The sequence below is a fragment of the Takifugu flavidus genome, chromosome 14, assembly GCF_003711565.1.
Source record: "Takifugu flavidus isolate HTHZ2018 chromosome 14, ASM371156v2, whole genome shotgun sequence".
NCBI lineage: Eukaryota > Metazoa > Chordata > Actinopteri > Tetraodontiformes > Tetraodontidae > Takifugu > Takifugu flavidus.
The window spans coordinates 1468975-1484928 of NC_079533.1; the positions used below are offsets into that span (position 1 = coordinate 1468975).

General features: G+C 44.5%; 1 protein-coding gene and 1 long non-coding RNA gene across 2 annotated transcripts in view; both read right to left on the reverse strand.

Moving 5' to 3' along the window:
• Positions 1-15954, reverse strand: part of LOC130537297 (uncharacterized) — a 253319-nt gene that overhangs the window by 32864 nt on the left and 204501 nt on the right.
• On the reverse strand, positions 503-1405 carry LOC130537301 (uncharacterized). Its single transcript, XR_008953594.1, has 2 exons — positions 835-1405; positions 503-745 (listed from the first exon to the last, which is right to left on the reverse strand). It is a non-coding gene; the product is annotated as an uncharacterized LOC130537301 (long non-coding RNA).

Consider the following 15954-nt stretch of genomic DNA (forward strand, 5'->3'; position numbering starts at 1 on the left):
CCTACAAAATGATGTTTTGTGTGGTTGTGAAATGTTCTAAGGCAGAGTTATGTGGTTCAGAAAACCTTACTTTAAAGGTGAGCCTCGAGGTCCAATACCGAAGTTTAAAGGTTCCCTTTGGACCAGTCGCTCTTCAGGGACACCCAGCTGGACACTGTGGACTCTGCTCTCTCTTCCTCTTCCATCACACATTCGCTCATTTTAAATGTGAGTCTAAACGGTTAAGCAGGAACAGTCTGCTGACACAGAAAAGAAGATTAAAGAACATGATTCTCAGCATGAAGACGAGCAGAGGTCTGTCCAATGACGTATTGTCGGCTCATTCACATCAAAATCTATTAAATGATGTCACCCTGTACATCATACAGGCCACATATATATTGGAAAAAAGTTTTGGGACATCTTAAAAGTTTACACCATGTTAAATATAAAATAGTGGTGGAAAAAATGTTTCTCCTGGGTGTTTCAAAAGGTGCGGTGGCATTAGACGGACGCATACAAATACAAATTAAATCATTTTTTATCTGGTTATGGTTTACAAGAAAACCTAAATTCTTTCAAGATGTCAGTTCTCAACATTAAATTCAACAAATAAGATGAGAATGCATTCAAAACTAAACAGAAATACGTCATCACATCATCAAAGTGGGTCAAATGCAGCATCATCTTCTGTCATCTCAGACAGGATTCCAAGAAGAGGATCTTCATTTTCAACAACGCACCTTGACATCTCATCATGGCTCGTCTGTCAGATTACAAGCAGCTTTTTTTGATCAGGTGCATCATGTTTCTCACCAACACATGATGGTGCTGGAAAAACATTTGTAGCCTGACCTAGAGGTCAAAACTCTGCATGGCGTGCACAGCTACTAGCTGCAGCTGGTGGTTGTGGCGGAGGAGATCCCAAACATATCTAGCAAGCTTGTTTTGGAGCAGAGCTTGTCCACCACCTCTGACCCCACTCATCACAGAAGTCCCACCATATCCATGGCCAGGTGTGTTGGCAGCATTGGAGCCAGCCTCAGGAAAAAGGTGTGTCAATATCTCAGAAGTGATGATCAAGTTGACACAACCCAACAGAAGTCAAGCAACCCAACATGCTGAATAGAATAGATGACACACAGCAAAGGGCAAAAAACACCCAATTCTGCTCAGACTAATCTGATCTGACCACATGTACAGGACCAAAAATATCAAAACACCATGGGTTTAGGTTTCCTTTCGTTTTCTTGACTGCTTCATTCAAAACAGAACACATTTCATAAATCCATAATAACAAATTCATATTCCACAAAGAACCAGTTGTTAAAACAATAAAATGGAATGCCTTGATCTCTCCCTCTTTCCATACTCTCCTTTTTTAATAAAGGATTGATTGTCCCCTGGTGGAGGGACAAAGAGAGGAGGCTAAAACTGTCGCGTTTGTGTCCCTCTTTCCGTGGATTTTTCCACTAACTGCAAATAATATTGTGACTTATTGTGAGTATTAAAATGTGCTTCCTCAACCTCTAAAATGTTGGCTCAGGGTTAGCGGAAAACGCAGTTAGAGGAAACACGCTACAAAGTTTGATCATCCGTCACAACATTCCCGTCGACCAGCCGCAATGTGCGTCCGAAACACGCGCACGCTCATTGCGCACACGCAGCTTATTAAGCCGCATCTCGCAGCGGAACATTGATTCGAGACGACAGCAGTGAAAGAACCAAATGCTACCTGAATATTAGAGGTTTTCCATCAGGGCTCGGTCAGTCAAGATGGAGCCCGAAGTTGAGAACTTTCACTTTCGCTTCTTCTTCCTCTACACGTCACGTGTTTGTGGTTGGATCGCGTCATATCCAGCACAGGCGCCTCTCTTCAGAACAATTTGGTCCACGTTTTAACTGAAATACTGGGAAACAACTGGAGTTCGTCTGACAGATGTTCGTTTTTGGGTGCGGAATCAAACTGGGTCAACTTTTTGATCTATAGGATCCCCTCTGGTTCAAAGTGTCCCCTATAGGATATTGACAGTACTGACCTTTTGGGGCTGCACACACCTCTTAATGGTGACGGCACCAACGGAGCTGATCCAGTTGTCATCAGCTGGCCAGTCTGACTCCAGCTCATTAGGGGAAATTTGCTGATCTGGAGGAGAAGCTTTCAAAACTTGACGGGCTGGGGGGGAAATGACTGTAATTTTGGAATCAGCGTGCCAATTTTATTTTTAATCAGAATAATTTAGAATAATTTCAACAGGATATTTTCAAATTGTTCCCCAGTGTCCCCAGTGGAGCTGCCAACTGAATATGGTGACCTGCTCCTACACACAGAAATCCGATGGCTCAGCAGGGGACGGATTTTGCTTCCTTTTTTGTCCCTTTTGAGTGAAATAAAAGAGTTCATGCAGTCCAGAGGGGAAGACGCCGCGCTGCTGGAGGACACTGGCTGGACACTGGACCTTGCATTTTTAACGGACATTACTGGGAAACGGAACAGTTTGAACTGGGAGCTGCAAGGCAAAGGTGAGACTGTTGCTGATAGGATCAGTGCTGTAAATGCATCTAAAGCCAAGATGAACATTTTCTCTGTGCATTTACAGACAAAAGGTGCTGCACTTCCCCTCTGTGCAGATGGTGCTGAGAGACAACGCTTCTGCATGTGAGGCTTTGGACTAAAGTGCTCTCAGCTCATAAAAAGACTTGGGCAAGAGTTTGAGAACAGGTTTTTGGACCTGGATCAGCTTGAGCCATGTGTGTCATTCATTTCTAACCCTTCATGAACGTGGACATATCATGCATTGCTCAGCAGTTCAGTGCAACCTTCAGCCTGGATGCTGCACAGATGCAAATTGAAATTGGAACATTGTGAAATGAGCTGCAGCTCAAAGCCTCTCAGGCTGCACCAAACTTTTGGTGCCTTGTTGACACAGAAAAGTACAGTGGTGTATGTACAGCAGCTATGAAGGTTGCAAGCCTTTTTGGTTCGACCTCTCTTTGTGAATCAGCCTTTTCTGACATGAACTTCATCAAGAACCAACACAGAAGACGCCTCCCTGATGCACATCTGCCAGACTCACTCAGAGCTGCACTGTCAAGTTCCCCACCAGAGGACAACACACTGGTAACCGCAGCAACGCCAGGCTTCCCCCCAAGGACAAAGAAACGGACACCAGATTTGGTGTCTCCTTCAGAATTTGTTACATGTGTTTGTAAAATGGAACAATTGTTTATGTTAAAATGTTCATGTGAAAATCTGCAGACTGAAGTGTGAAGTTCAAAACGTAATCAGATTTTTTAAAATCTGAAAGTTTTTTGTATTTTACATGATTTATTATTTTACAAACGTGGTGCAAAGTAATTCATGATTTGTTAAAAAATGTCAGTGGCTGGTGGTAAAAATGGGATTGTGATTTCCTAGGACTGTGGAGAAGTGATGATCATTTTAAAATGGTTTGAACATTTATTTCAATTTGAAAAACACTTGCACTAAGACAAAATATAGAAATAAAGTGTTGCATATTGATATTGATCTGTTCCCGATCTTGTTAAATCATTGTTGATATTGATTGTGAGAAATCATTAACATGATCAGTGTCTTTGCAGAGATGAATATCATTAACTATTAATAATGACATTTAGTTAAAGGTAAATTGAGCAAATTGGCTATTTCAGAAGTGTGTATCAAACTGGTAGCCCTTCACATTCAGTACCCAGGAAGTAGCTCTCCGTCTCAGAAAGGTTGGTGACCCTGTGCTACAGAGTCAATTTAGAGGAGAAATATGCTATTGGCTTCATTTAGCTCCACTGTTGAGCTCAGACTGAGGTCATCAAATGTCCTGTGCCATCAACCATCTGAACCAAAGGTTTGCTGTAATCTGGCAAAGCTAAAGCTGTGCTCCACACCAAGGCTTGCTTCATGTCACAGAAGGCCGTTTCTGCATTTTCAGTCCAATTTAGTGGAGAAGTCATTTTTAAGTTATCATACATCAGTCTTTGCAACGGTGCTGTAATTTCAGCATAATTTGGCACCCAGTTGCAACAATAATTAGTCCTAAAAAGGACATCATTTGCTTTGTAGTCTGGTTTCGGAGCTTGCAGAATAGCTGTTTTATGGCCCTCTATGATAGTGGGATGGACACCGTCTCTCCTAATCAGACCAGGTTTTCCCCAAAAAGTGCTCCAACTGTCTACAAAGGCCACCTGGTTTTCGGGGCACCACCGTGCCAGCCACGGAGCGACGACTGCGGCTAAACATCTCATCGCTGGCCAGATTGGGGAGGGGACCAGAGAATGCTCCGGAGTCCCACATCGTTTTTGCGTAGTTGCACACCGACTCCAAGTTACCGTATTTTCCGGACTATAAGCCGCTACTTTTTTCCTAAACTTTAAACACTGCGGCTTATTCTATGGTGCGGCTTATTTATGGATTTTTCTTCCACCGCTAGGGGCGCTCTAATCGGAACTAGAATCAAAACTAAGAAAAATCAATGCAAAGAAGAAAACGCTACTTTTTCTTTAGCAGATAGAACACGGACGACAAATTACCAACTGTTAATTGTTTTCAAATCCTCGCCCCTTCATCATGGAACCCACACGAAGAAGTTCGTATGATGCAGGTTTTAAGTTGAAGGCCATTGATCTAGCTAGCCAGGAAGGAAACCGCGCTGCTGCACGCAAGCTTAGCGTTAATGAATGTATGGTGAGACGTTGGAGGCGGCAGCGGGAGGAGCTAATGCAATGCCCAAAGTCGAAAAAAGCTTTCAGGGGACATAAAAGCAGGTGGGCTGAACTTGAAAATGTCCTGGAGGACTGGGTGAACACACAGCGAGCAGGTGGCCGAGGTGTATCCACTCTACAGATCCGACTTAAAGCCAAAACAATCGCCCGCGAAATGAATATTGAAGATTTCAAAGCGGGGCCGTCATGGTGTTTCAGATTATGAACGTAAAAACCTGTCCATCAGGACACGGACCACTCTCTGTCAGGAACTCCCCTGACTACCAGGAAAAAATTAAAAACTTCCACAAATTCGTTGAAACAAAGATCCAAGAACACTCCATCGGACCAGACGACATAATAAATATGGACGAAGCACCTTTGACGTTTGCTCTGCCTCTGACCAGGACTGTTAACAAGACAGGCGCATCATCCGTGTTGTTGAAAACAACAGGCCACGAAGAGAACGCACTTCACCTGCGTTCGGGCATGCACGGCATCCGGACAACAACTTCCACCACTGGGGTTTTTAGTGGCATAGTGGTCAAAGTTAACACCAAAGGGTGGATGATGGAAGGCCTGATGAAGGAATGGTTAACGGAGTGCTACAGCAAGCGCGCAGGAGGAGTTTTTCACCGGAAAAAAGCACTGCTTGTTTTGGATAGCATGAGGGCCCACATCACAGATTCTGTGGAAGCAGCGATCACCAAAACAAACTCTATTCCAGCTGTGATTCCTGGAGGTACAACAAAGTATTTGCAGCCACTTGACATCTGTGTGAATCGGGCATTTAAAGCTGCACTCCGGGTTGAGTGGGAGACTTGGATGACCAGTGGTGAGAAATCATTCCCAAAAAACCGGCCGCATGCGAAAAGCATCCTTTTCTGATGTCTGTCAGTGGATCCTAACAGCGTAGAGTGCTGTGAAAGAATCCACGATCACCAACGGGTTCCGAAAGGCTGGACTGCTACGCGAAGAGAGCGGCGCACCTTCAGAGCCAACTTCAGCGGAGGATGATACGGAGAGAGAGACTGATGGAGACAGATGTGACGAAGCGCTTCTGGGGTTGTTCAACTCCGACACTGAAGAAGACGACTTCATGGGTTTCAGCCAAGATGATGAAAGTGACTTGTGATTTCAAACACAGGAGAAATGAAGAGAAATACGTCATTTTCTCTCGGTTCTGTTCCGTTTTAATCAACAAAAGTTGCTGCCGTGTTAAAAGGCACTGTTAGGAAAGAATCTGTTCAGGTACTTACATGTACATTTACAGTTCAAAATCGTTCTGTACATGCAGTAAATATCCAATTTTTCAACATAAATATCTGCGGCTTATAACCCGGTGCGGCTTGTATATCTTTTTTTATTAATTTTTTTTTAATTGAGCGGATGTGGCTTATATACAGGTGCGGCTTATAGTCCGGAAAATACGGACTATATAATTAATATTATGCACAAGCTTTTCAGAACGCAGTGAGGACTGAAGCTACATTTTAGATGAGTTATGTTTACATTGGCCTTTTTCTCCCACATTTCACTAAAGCTGCAGCAGAAAAGGCCAAAAGACCTGGAAAACCGAGCCGGCCAGCGTCTGCACACAAGTCCGTCAGACGCACCACTCCATCGTCAACGGCAAGATCGCCGTCTGATCCACACATCGAGGCGACTCTTTGCTCCATGTCCTGGGGACGCCACACTAAAGTGCGCCAATACGAAAACTTATACTAAAACACTGGTTATATTCAAGGTTCCGGTAGCGGCTCCCGAGAGGACGACCGCCGTGATGGATGCAGCACCTCAGCCCTGGTGGCCCACAGCAACATCAGAAGCACAAACGAAGATAATCCATTAAAAGCAAGCTCAAGTTTGAGTATTCAGTGACTATATATCGGCTGCCGGATATAATCGTGTGTTTTCTTATTAGGTGACATACGAGGGATGGCACAAAATATGGGAGTCTGCTCCCAATGGGCTCCCACAGGCTGACGTTGCATGGCTGAAAGAGGATGAAACCAATGACTCTTCCAGAGGGCTGCATCCTTTCAGGACAAACATGGAAGATGAAGTGGAGGAAGGTCCTGAAGGATGACAGGATGTGGTTTCAGCCTGTGGTTTCCGCCTGTGGTTCAGGCATACTGTCCAAACAGCAAAAGTCATCATCTCCAGGACTGAAGGCCAGACTTTTGACACTTTTGCAGACTTTCAAAGGGCTGCGGACATTCTTCTGGGACCTCATTTCCAGGTGTAAGCAAAGAAAATTGGAGTGGTTTATTGACTGCACTTGACAATAAATGCTTCTTTGCACTTGACAATAAAGGCTTCTTTGAATACAATGCACATGTCTCATTTGTATTCTTTCACGCAGGGACGACTTTCCAGTCCACACCCGAGACATGCAGACCTTGAGGCTGTTTAAAAACTAATAAAATAAGGCTGTCGACAGGTCATGGCCACAGCTTTTTCATTTTATTTTTGTAGCACTCATTGGGAAATTAAGTGTTCTTGCTTCAGTGTCACCTGGGTGGGGCCACCTCTCTTTAATCAGTCAGTGCTTTATTCATTCCAAACATAGGACGCCTCCATTTCCAAGACACCTGGCAAAGTCTTCTGGGCCACCACAATGTAGGAACCTGCAAGGGACCAATGACAGCATCATCACTGTTTTTCTTGCACGACAAATGTTATTCCTCAACTACAGCAAGCAACAACAGGGCCTATCTTCCCTTTATTTATCTTCCCTCCGCCATCTTTTCAATTTCTCGAGGCAGAGAAATCACAGGACACATGTGGAGCATCTCCTAATGTGGCACCAGGCTGGCTGCATTGCGGCCTTACAGAAGTAAAGGCATGCACAGAATAGATACACAGGCTTCAGATACTACAGTGGGCAATATTCCTTAAAGCTCGAGAGGTGAAGCCTGCATTTGCCACCAAGGTCATTGCATACTGCACCATTCTGCACAATGTGTGCTTGTGGAATGGTGACAGCATGGAACCCTCAGAAGAGGCACTTGGGTCAGATGACATTGGTCAAATGCAGGCAGACCTGCAATGTGGAGAACAAATTCAGAGCAGACTGACTGCTGCCCTGTCAGCACCAACCCACCTCCCACCAGCTCTCTATGAACATGATTGCATTTAGGACTGGTCTTTATAATCCAGAATTTTGGAGCTTGACGTCTGTTCATCCTGGCTGCCATCATAAAGTCTTTTTCTGGCAGGTCCATTTAATTTGAATATTTTTTTGGGTTCCATTTTTGTAAATAGGTATTTCAAAATCATAATAGGATAAATGCAACTTGTTTATATATATGCAAGTGTGTGTTTTGTAAATAGTTTTGGTTTCAAAATCAAAAATTGTACCAATTAAATTTAAACTTTGAATAAAGCATTTGTTATCAACCATATGATGCCAAGAAAGCAAATTAATACATTCTTTTTTACATTTTGTCTACCAGTTTCTCTAAGAGATTTAAAAGTCTCTCCTCCCTGGCTTCCTCTCGTGTCACCCTTTCCTCGGCCCTCTCCAGCAGCTCCAGGACCCTATCGCACCGCTGGCGCTGGTGTGGTGCTGGCCCTGGTTCCTCCTCCTCTGTCCCTGACTCTCCATCAGGTCTATCTGGGACTGAATGTGAGGAGCCTGACTCAGAAAATGAATGGCTCTTCCCCCAGGCTGAGGCAATGAGGCATGGGGGCTGAATCGAGGGCCTGCCACCTATTGCCTGATCCATGAGAGGAAATATTTCCACTTGTCAGCAGTGACCTCCCCAGATTCAGTGCCAGATCCTGTTGGTGGTCTCCGAAACTCCTACAAACAGGGAATAAGCAAATAATTCAAACAGTAATGCTACATTTGCTATAACTATTAGTCTGTCACATTTAGACCAAATTTAAAACAATTATTACAAACCTTGTAGGTTTTTTTAAGGTTCTCCCATGTTTTTGCTGCTCGTGCTGGAGTCAGCATTCCATTCAGGCCAATTTTACAGTGGCCGAGAGGTGCAAAACAATTTTACAAGCGGCGGATTGAAACAAATTTACAAATGACGAACACTTTTACAAGAGGCTGAAACAATTTACAAGTAACATTTTCTACCGGAAAGGGAATTACTGACCCTTGGTATGGTTGGGCCAATGGATGCGTTCCGTCGGTACAGTTGGTAATACCCTTTCCGGCAGAAAAAGCAGCCGGCAAAAAACAAATTTACAAGTTACTTTTCTGGCGGAAAGGGTATTACCATCATTTGAATCGAAAGCGGGTAAGGACTTCATCGTGACGCAGGATGGACGACATGCAAGTGGCCTTTTGCCCGTTTTGTGGCAAACATTTGAGCAGATTGACGCCGGTTTGTGGTTCTGTGGTCAGTCTTTGGCGTTGTTAAATGCCGCAGCCCAGACTGAAGAACCAGCTGTACCGGGGACGTCAGGGGACGGACCAGATCTGCTTCAGCAGTGCATAAAGTACTTTCATGAGGGCACTCTTACGATGTAATCGTGGACATGATGTCAAGTTTACACGGTGTGCACATCAGCTTGAGGTCGCTTAAAAGCAAACTGAATGGAGCCGGATTATATCGCAGAAAGGAAGGATTACTCCTCAACAAACGCCATCATTAGGGCCATCCGACTGGAACTTCGTGGACCACTTATACATATGTATATGCTTAAAATTATCATTTATTTTACCAATTTCCATAGGAGTCAGTTCTGGATGGAGCTATTTGCAGACCTTCAGAGTTAGGGTGCATCAGTTGTACACTACTTTTCGCGGTGCACTGTGGGATACATTGAGTACACTACATAGGGTACAGCGATGCTCACTAAGCATTCAGACACTATTTCAAAATGGCGTCCACACTATTGAGTGCACTATTAGGGTATAGGGAGTGGTTTCAGACACAGTATAATGTCAGAAATTACCTCCTTGGTGGAGGACTGAGCTCTCCAAGTGATTGTTTTCTAGTTTAATATTAATCTTGACAGAGATTGCAGATTCTGTCAAAAGATTTTTTTATATGAAGAGGCATGAAGAGCTTCTTTATCATAGTCACAATAAGTATGTTAACTTGACAAGTTTTATACAGAATGTCATATATTTCCTTAAAACCCAACGACTCCATGTTCAGGCAACAGTTGTACTCATAAAGTTGTTCAATTCTGACATTTGGACAGTGGTAAATATTCAGTTCCAATGTCTGTGGAGATTCTCAATCATCCAGGTCATTGTATCCAAGGTGGATTTAATTCCAATGTTCAAATGTCTTTGTTCTGATTCTTTCTTCCTGAATCGTACTCTTCAGCTTCTCCTCAAATGTTCTCAGTCGTTTCTGAAGGATATTCTTGTCCTCCTTAATCTTCCCTGTGATGTGTTCATATCGAGAAATAAAAGCGTTTGACATCCAAAAGCTGCTTCAGTCTGCATTTAGCCTCACATTTCTGTATTCTGAGGATGGCCATCTCCATTTCTTCTTTTGCTGGTGCTGGCCCCAACCATCTACACATTCTTTGGCTCAACGAAGGAAAGAAAAGATCGTTCCTCTACGTTTGCAGCGACATCACAGTTGTAGAGGGTGTTAGCGGGCGCTAACCAGAGCCAGCACAGCTCACTTCCCTCCCGCCGCTGATGCTAGCTGCAGATTCTTAAAGAGTTTCCCCGTTGAAGCTTAAGGGATCCCTCCAGGGCCGGCGGGGCGAAGGGCCTGTCATCCTGCCTTATGAAGTGCAGCAGCTTCTTTCTTCTCCTCGCCCTGCCATATATTCATCAGCAGGTCTGCGGCCGTGCAGGCTTCAGAAAAACGGATCAGAGTGGATGGTTTGTGAAAAGGGAGGCAGCGCGGTGAATATGCACTCGCCAAATCAACGCCCAGGACGCACCCTGCGGACGTCAAGGTGAACCCGAACGGGATCCGCGTGAAGCACAGGGAAGCACTCGCTGCTCCTTCCTGTCGCGCCCGCCGTGCCAAAGGTTCCCTGTTTATCTGTGATAGGGGACAGCGAGGACGAGTAATACCCCACGTGCGCCCCCACGTGCACGCGTTGGGGCGGCGTTTCTGCGTCTCTTCCGAGTTCAGCGGCCCCTCTTGCTGCCCGTACGCTCGCGCCTCCTTATTTAGATAACAAACGTAATAAATCCATCATTCAATCGCCATCCCTTGTGGAATTGATCCACTTCAATTCCAGGAAGTGCTCTTTGTTGTAAACACAGCATTATTTACAGACAAAAGGTGCTGCTGCACTTCCCCTCTGTGCAGATGGTGCTGAGAGACAACGCTTCTGCATGTGAGGCTTTGGACTAAAAGTGCTCTCAGCTCATAAAAAGACTTGGGCAAGAGTTTGAGAACAGGTTTTTGGACCTGGATCAGCTTGAGCCATGTGTGTCATTCATTTCTAACCCTTTCATGAACGTGGACATATCATGCATTGCTCAGCAGTTCAGTGCAACCTTCAGCCTGGATGCTGCACAGATGCAAATTGAAATTGTAACATTGTGAAATGAGCTGCAGCTCAAAGCCTCTCAGGCTGCACCAAACTTTTGCTGCCTTGTTGACACAGAAAAGTACAGTGGTGTATGTACAGCAGCTATGAAGGTTGCAAGCCTTTTTGGTTCGACCTCTCTTTGTGAATCAGCCTTTTCTGACATGAACTTCATCAAGAACCAACACAGAACAGGCCTCACTGATGCACATCTGCCAGACTCACTCAGAGCTGCACTGTCAAGTTCCCCACCACCAGAGACAACACACTGGTAACCGCAGCAACGCCAGGCTTCCCCCCAACGGACAAAGAAACGGACACCAGATTTGGTGTCTCCTTCAGAATTTGTTACATGTGTTTGAAATGTAACAATTGTTTATGTTAAAATGTTCATGTGAAAATCTGCAGACTGAAGTGTGAAGTTCAAAACGTAATCAGATTTATTTTAAAATCTGAAAGTTTATTTTTGTATTTTACATGATTTATTATTTGTACAAACGTGGTGCAAAGTAATTCATGATTTGTTAAAAAATGTCAGTGGCTGGTAAAAATGGGACATTGTGATTTCCTAGGACTGTGGAGAAGTGATCATTTTAAAATGGTTTGAACATTTATTTCAATTTGAAAAACACTTGCACTAAGACAAAATATAGAAATAAAGTGTTGCATATTGATATTGATCTGTTCCTGATCTTGTTAAATCATTGTTGATATTGATTGTGAGAAATCATTAACATGATCAGTGTCTTTGCAGAGATGAATATCATTAACTATTAATAATGACATTTAGTTAAAGGTAAATTGAGCAAATTGGCTATTTCAGAATGTGTATCAACTGGTAGCCTTCACATGATTCAGTACCCAGGAAGTAGCTCTCCGTCTCAGAAAGGTTGGTGACCCTGTGCTACAGAGTCAAGTTTAGAGGAGAAATATGCTATTGGCTTCATTTTAGCTCCACTGTTGAGCTCAGACTGAGGTCATCAAATGTCCTGTGCCATCAACCATCTGAACCAAAGGTTTGCTGTAATCTGGCAAAGCTAAAGCTGTGCTCCACACCAAGGCTTGCTTCATGTCACAGAAGGCCGTTTCTGCATTTTCAGTCCAATTTAGTGGAGAAGTCATTTTTAAGTTATCATACATCAGTCTTTGCAACGGTGCTGTATTTCAGCATAATTTGACACCCAGTGCAACAATAATTAGTCCTAAAAAGGACATCATTTGCTTTGTAGTCTGGTTTCGGAGCTTGCAGAATAGCTGTTTTATGGCCCTCTATGATAGTGGGATGGACACCGTCTCTCCTAATCAGACCAGGTTTTCCCCAAAAAGTGCTCCAACTGTCTACAAAGGCCACCTGGTTTTCGGGGCACCACCGTGACAGCCAGCGACGGAGCGACGACATGCGGCTAAACATCTCATCGCTGGCCAGATTGGGGAGGGGACCAGAGAATGCTCCGGAGTCCCACATCGTTTTTGCGTAGTTGCACACTGACTCCAAGTTACCGTATTTTCCGGACTATAAGCCGCTACTTTTTTCCTAAACTTTAAACACTGCGGCTTATTCTATGGTGCGGCTTATTTATGGATTTTTTTCCACCCTAGGGGCGCTCTAATCGGAACTAGAATCAAAACTAAGAAAAATCAATGCAAAGAAGAAACGCTACTTTTTCTTTAGCAGATAGAACACGGACGACAAATTACCAACTGTTAATTGTTTTCAAATCCTCGCCCCTTCATCATGGAACCCACACGAAGAAGTTCGTATGATGCAGGTTTTAAGTTGAAGGCCATTGATCTAGCTAGCCAGGAAGGAAACCGCGCTGCTGCACGCAAGCTTAGCGTTAATGAATGTATGGTGAGACGTTGGAGGCGGCAGCGGGAGGAGCTAATGCAATGCCCAAAGTCGAAAAAAGCTTTCAGGGGACATAAAAGCAGGTGGGCTGAACTTGAAAATGTCCTGGAGGACTGGGTGAACACACAGCGAGCAGGTGGCCGAGGTGTATCCACTCTACAGATCCGACTTAAAGCCAAAACAATCGCCCGCGAAATGAATATTGAAGATTTCAAAGCGGGGCCGTCATGGTGTTTCAGATTTATGAAACGTAAAAACCTGTCCATCAGGACACGGACCACTCTCTGTCAGGAACTCCCCCCTGACTACCAGGAAAAAATTAAAAACTTCCACAAATTCGTTGAAACAGAGATCAAGAACACTCCATCGGACCAGACGACATAATAAATATGGACGAAGCACCTTTGACGTCTGCTCTGCCTCTGACCAGGACTGTTAACAAGACAGGCGCATCATCCGTGTTGTTGAAAACAACAGGCCACGAGAGAACGCACTTCACCTGCGTTCGGGCATGCACGGCATCCGGACAACAACTTCCACCACTGGGGATTTTTAGTGGCATAGTGGTCAAAGTTAACACCAAAGGGTGGATGATGGAAGGCCTGATGAAGGAATGGTTAACGGAGTGCTACAGCAAGCGCGCAGGAGGAGTTTTTCACCGGAAAAAAGCACTGCTTGTTTTGGATAGCATGAGGGCCCACATCACAGATTCTGTGGAAGCAGCGATCACGAAAACAAACTCTATTCCAGCTGTGATTCCTGGAGGTACAACAAAGTATTTGCAGCCACTTGACATCTGTGTGAATCGGGCATTTAAAGCTGCACTCCGGGTTGAGTGGGAGACTTGGATGACAAGTGGTGAGAAATCATTCCCAAAAAACCGGCCGCATGCGAAAAGCATCCTTTTCTGATGTCTGTCAGTGGATCCTAACAGCGTAGAGTGCTGTGAAAGATCCATCACGATCACCAACGGGTTCCGAAAGGCTGGACTGCTACGCGAAGAGAGCGGCGCACCTTCAGAGCCAACTTCAGCGGAGGATGATACGGAGAGCGAGACTGATGGAGACAGATGTGACGAAGCGCTTCTGGGTTGTTCAACTCCGACACTGAAGAAGACGACTTCATGGGTTTCAGCCAAGATGATGAAAGTGACTTGTGATTTCAAACACAGGAGAAATGAAGAGAAATACTGTTCATTTTCTCTCGGTTCTGTTCCGTTTTAATCAACAAAGTTGCTGCCGTGTTAAAAGGCACTGTTAGGAAAGAATCTGTTCAGGTACTTACATGTACATTTACAGTTCAAAATCGTTCTGTACATGCAGTAAATATCAATTTTTCAACATAAATATCTGCGGCTTATAACCCGGTGCGGCTTGTATATCTTTTTTTTATTAATTTTTTTTTAATTGAGCGGATGTGGCTTATATACAGGTGCGGCTTATAGTCCGGAAAATACGGACTATATAATTATATTATGCACAAGCTTTTCAGAACGCAGTGAGGACTGAAGCTACATTTTAGATGAGTTATGTTTACGTTGGCCTTTTTCTCCCACATTTCACTAAAGCTGCAGCAGAAAAGGCCAAAAGACCTGGAAAACCGAGCCGGCCAGCGTCTGCACACAAGTCCGTCAGACGCACCACTCCATCGTCAACGGCAAGATCGCCGTCTGATCCACACATCGAGGCGACTCTTTGCTCCATGTCCTGGGGACGCCACACTAAAGTGTGCCAATACGAAAACTTATACTAAAAACTGGTTATATTCAAGGTTCCGGTAGCGGCTCCCGAGAGGACGACCGACCGTGATGGATGCAGCACACTCAGCCCTGGTGGCCCACAGCAACATCAGAAGCACAACCGAAGATAATCCATTAAAAGCAAGCTCAAGTTTGAGTATTCAGTGATATATATCGGCTGCCGGATATAATCGTGTGTTTTCTTATTAGGTGACATACGAGGGATGGCACAAAAATATGGGAGTCTGCTCCCAATGGGCTCCCACAGGCTGACGTTGCATGGCTGAAAGAGGATGAAACCAATGAACTCTTCCAGAGGGCTGCATCCTTTCAGGACAAACATGGAAAGATGAAGTGGAGGAAGGTCCTGAAGGATGACAGGATGTGGTTTCAGCCTGTGGTTTCCGCCTGTGGTTTCAGGCATACTGTCCAAACAGCAAAAAGTCATCATCTCCAGGACTTGAAGGCCAGACTTTTGACACTTTTGCAGACTTTCAAAGGGCTGCGGACATTCTTCTGGGACCTCATTTCCAGGTGTAAGCAAAGAAAATTGGAGTGGTTTATTGACTGCACTTGACAATAAATGCTTCTTTGCACTTGACAATAAAGGCTTCTTTGAATACATGCACATGTCTCATTTGTATTCTTTCACGCACAGGCGACTTTCCAGTCCACACCCGAGACATGCAGGACCTTGAGGCTGTTAAAAAACTAATAAAATAAGGCTGTCGACAGGTCATGGCCACAGCTTTTTCATTTTTATTTTGTAGCACTCATTGGGAAATTAAGTGTTCTTGCTCTTCAGTGTCACCTGGGTGGGGCCACCTCTCTTTAATCAGTCAGTGCTTTATTCATTTCCAAACATAGGACGCCTCCATTTCCAAGACACCTGGCAAAGTCTTCTGGGCCACCACAATGTAGGAACCTGCAAGGGACCAATGACAGCATCATCACTGTTTTTCTTGCACGACAAATGTTATTCCTCAACTACAGCAAGCAACAACAGGCCTATCTTCCCTTTATTTATCTTCCCTCCGCCATCTTTTCAATTTCTCGAGGCAGAAATCACAGGACACATGTGGAGCATCTCCTAATGTGGCACCAGGCTGGCTGCATTGCGGCCTTACAGAAGTAAAGGCATGCACAGAATAGATACACAGGCTTCAGATACTACAGTGGGCAATATTCCTTAAAGCTC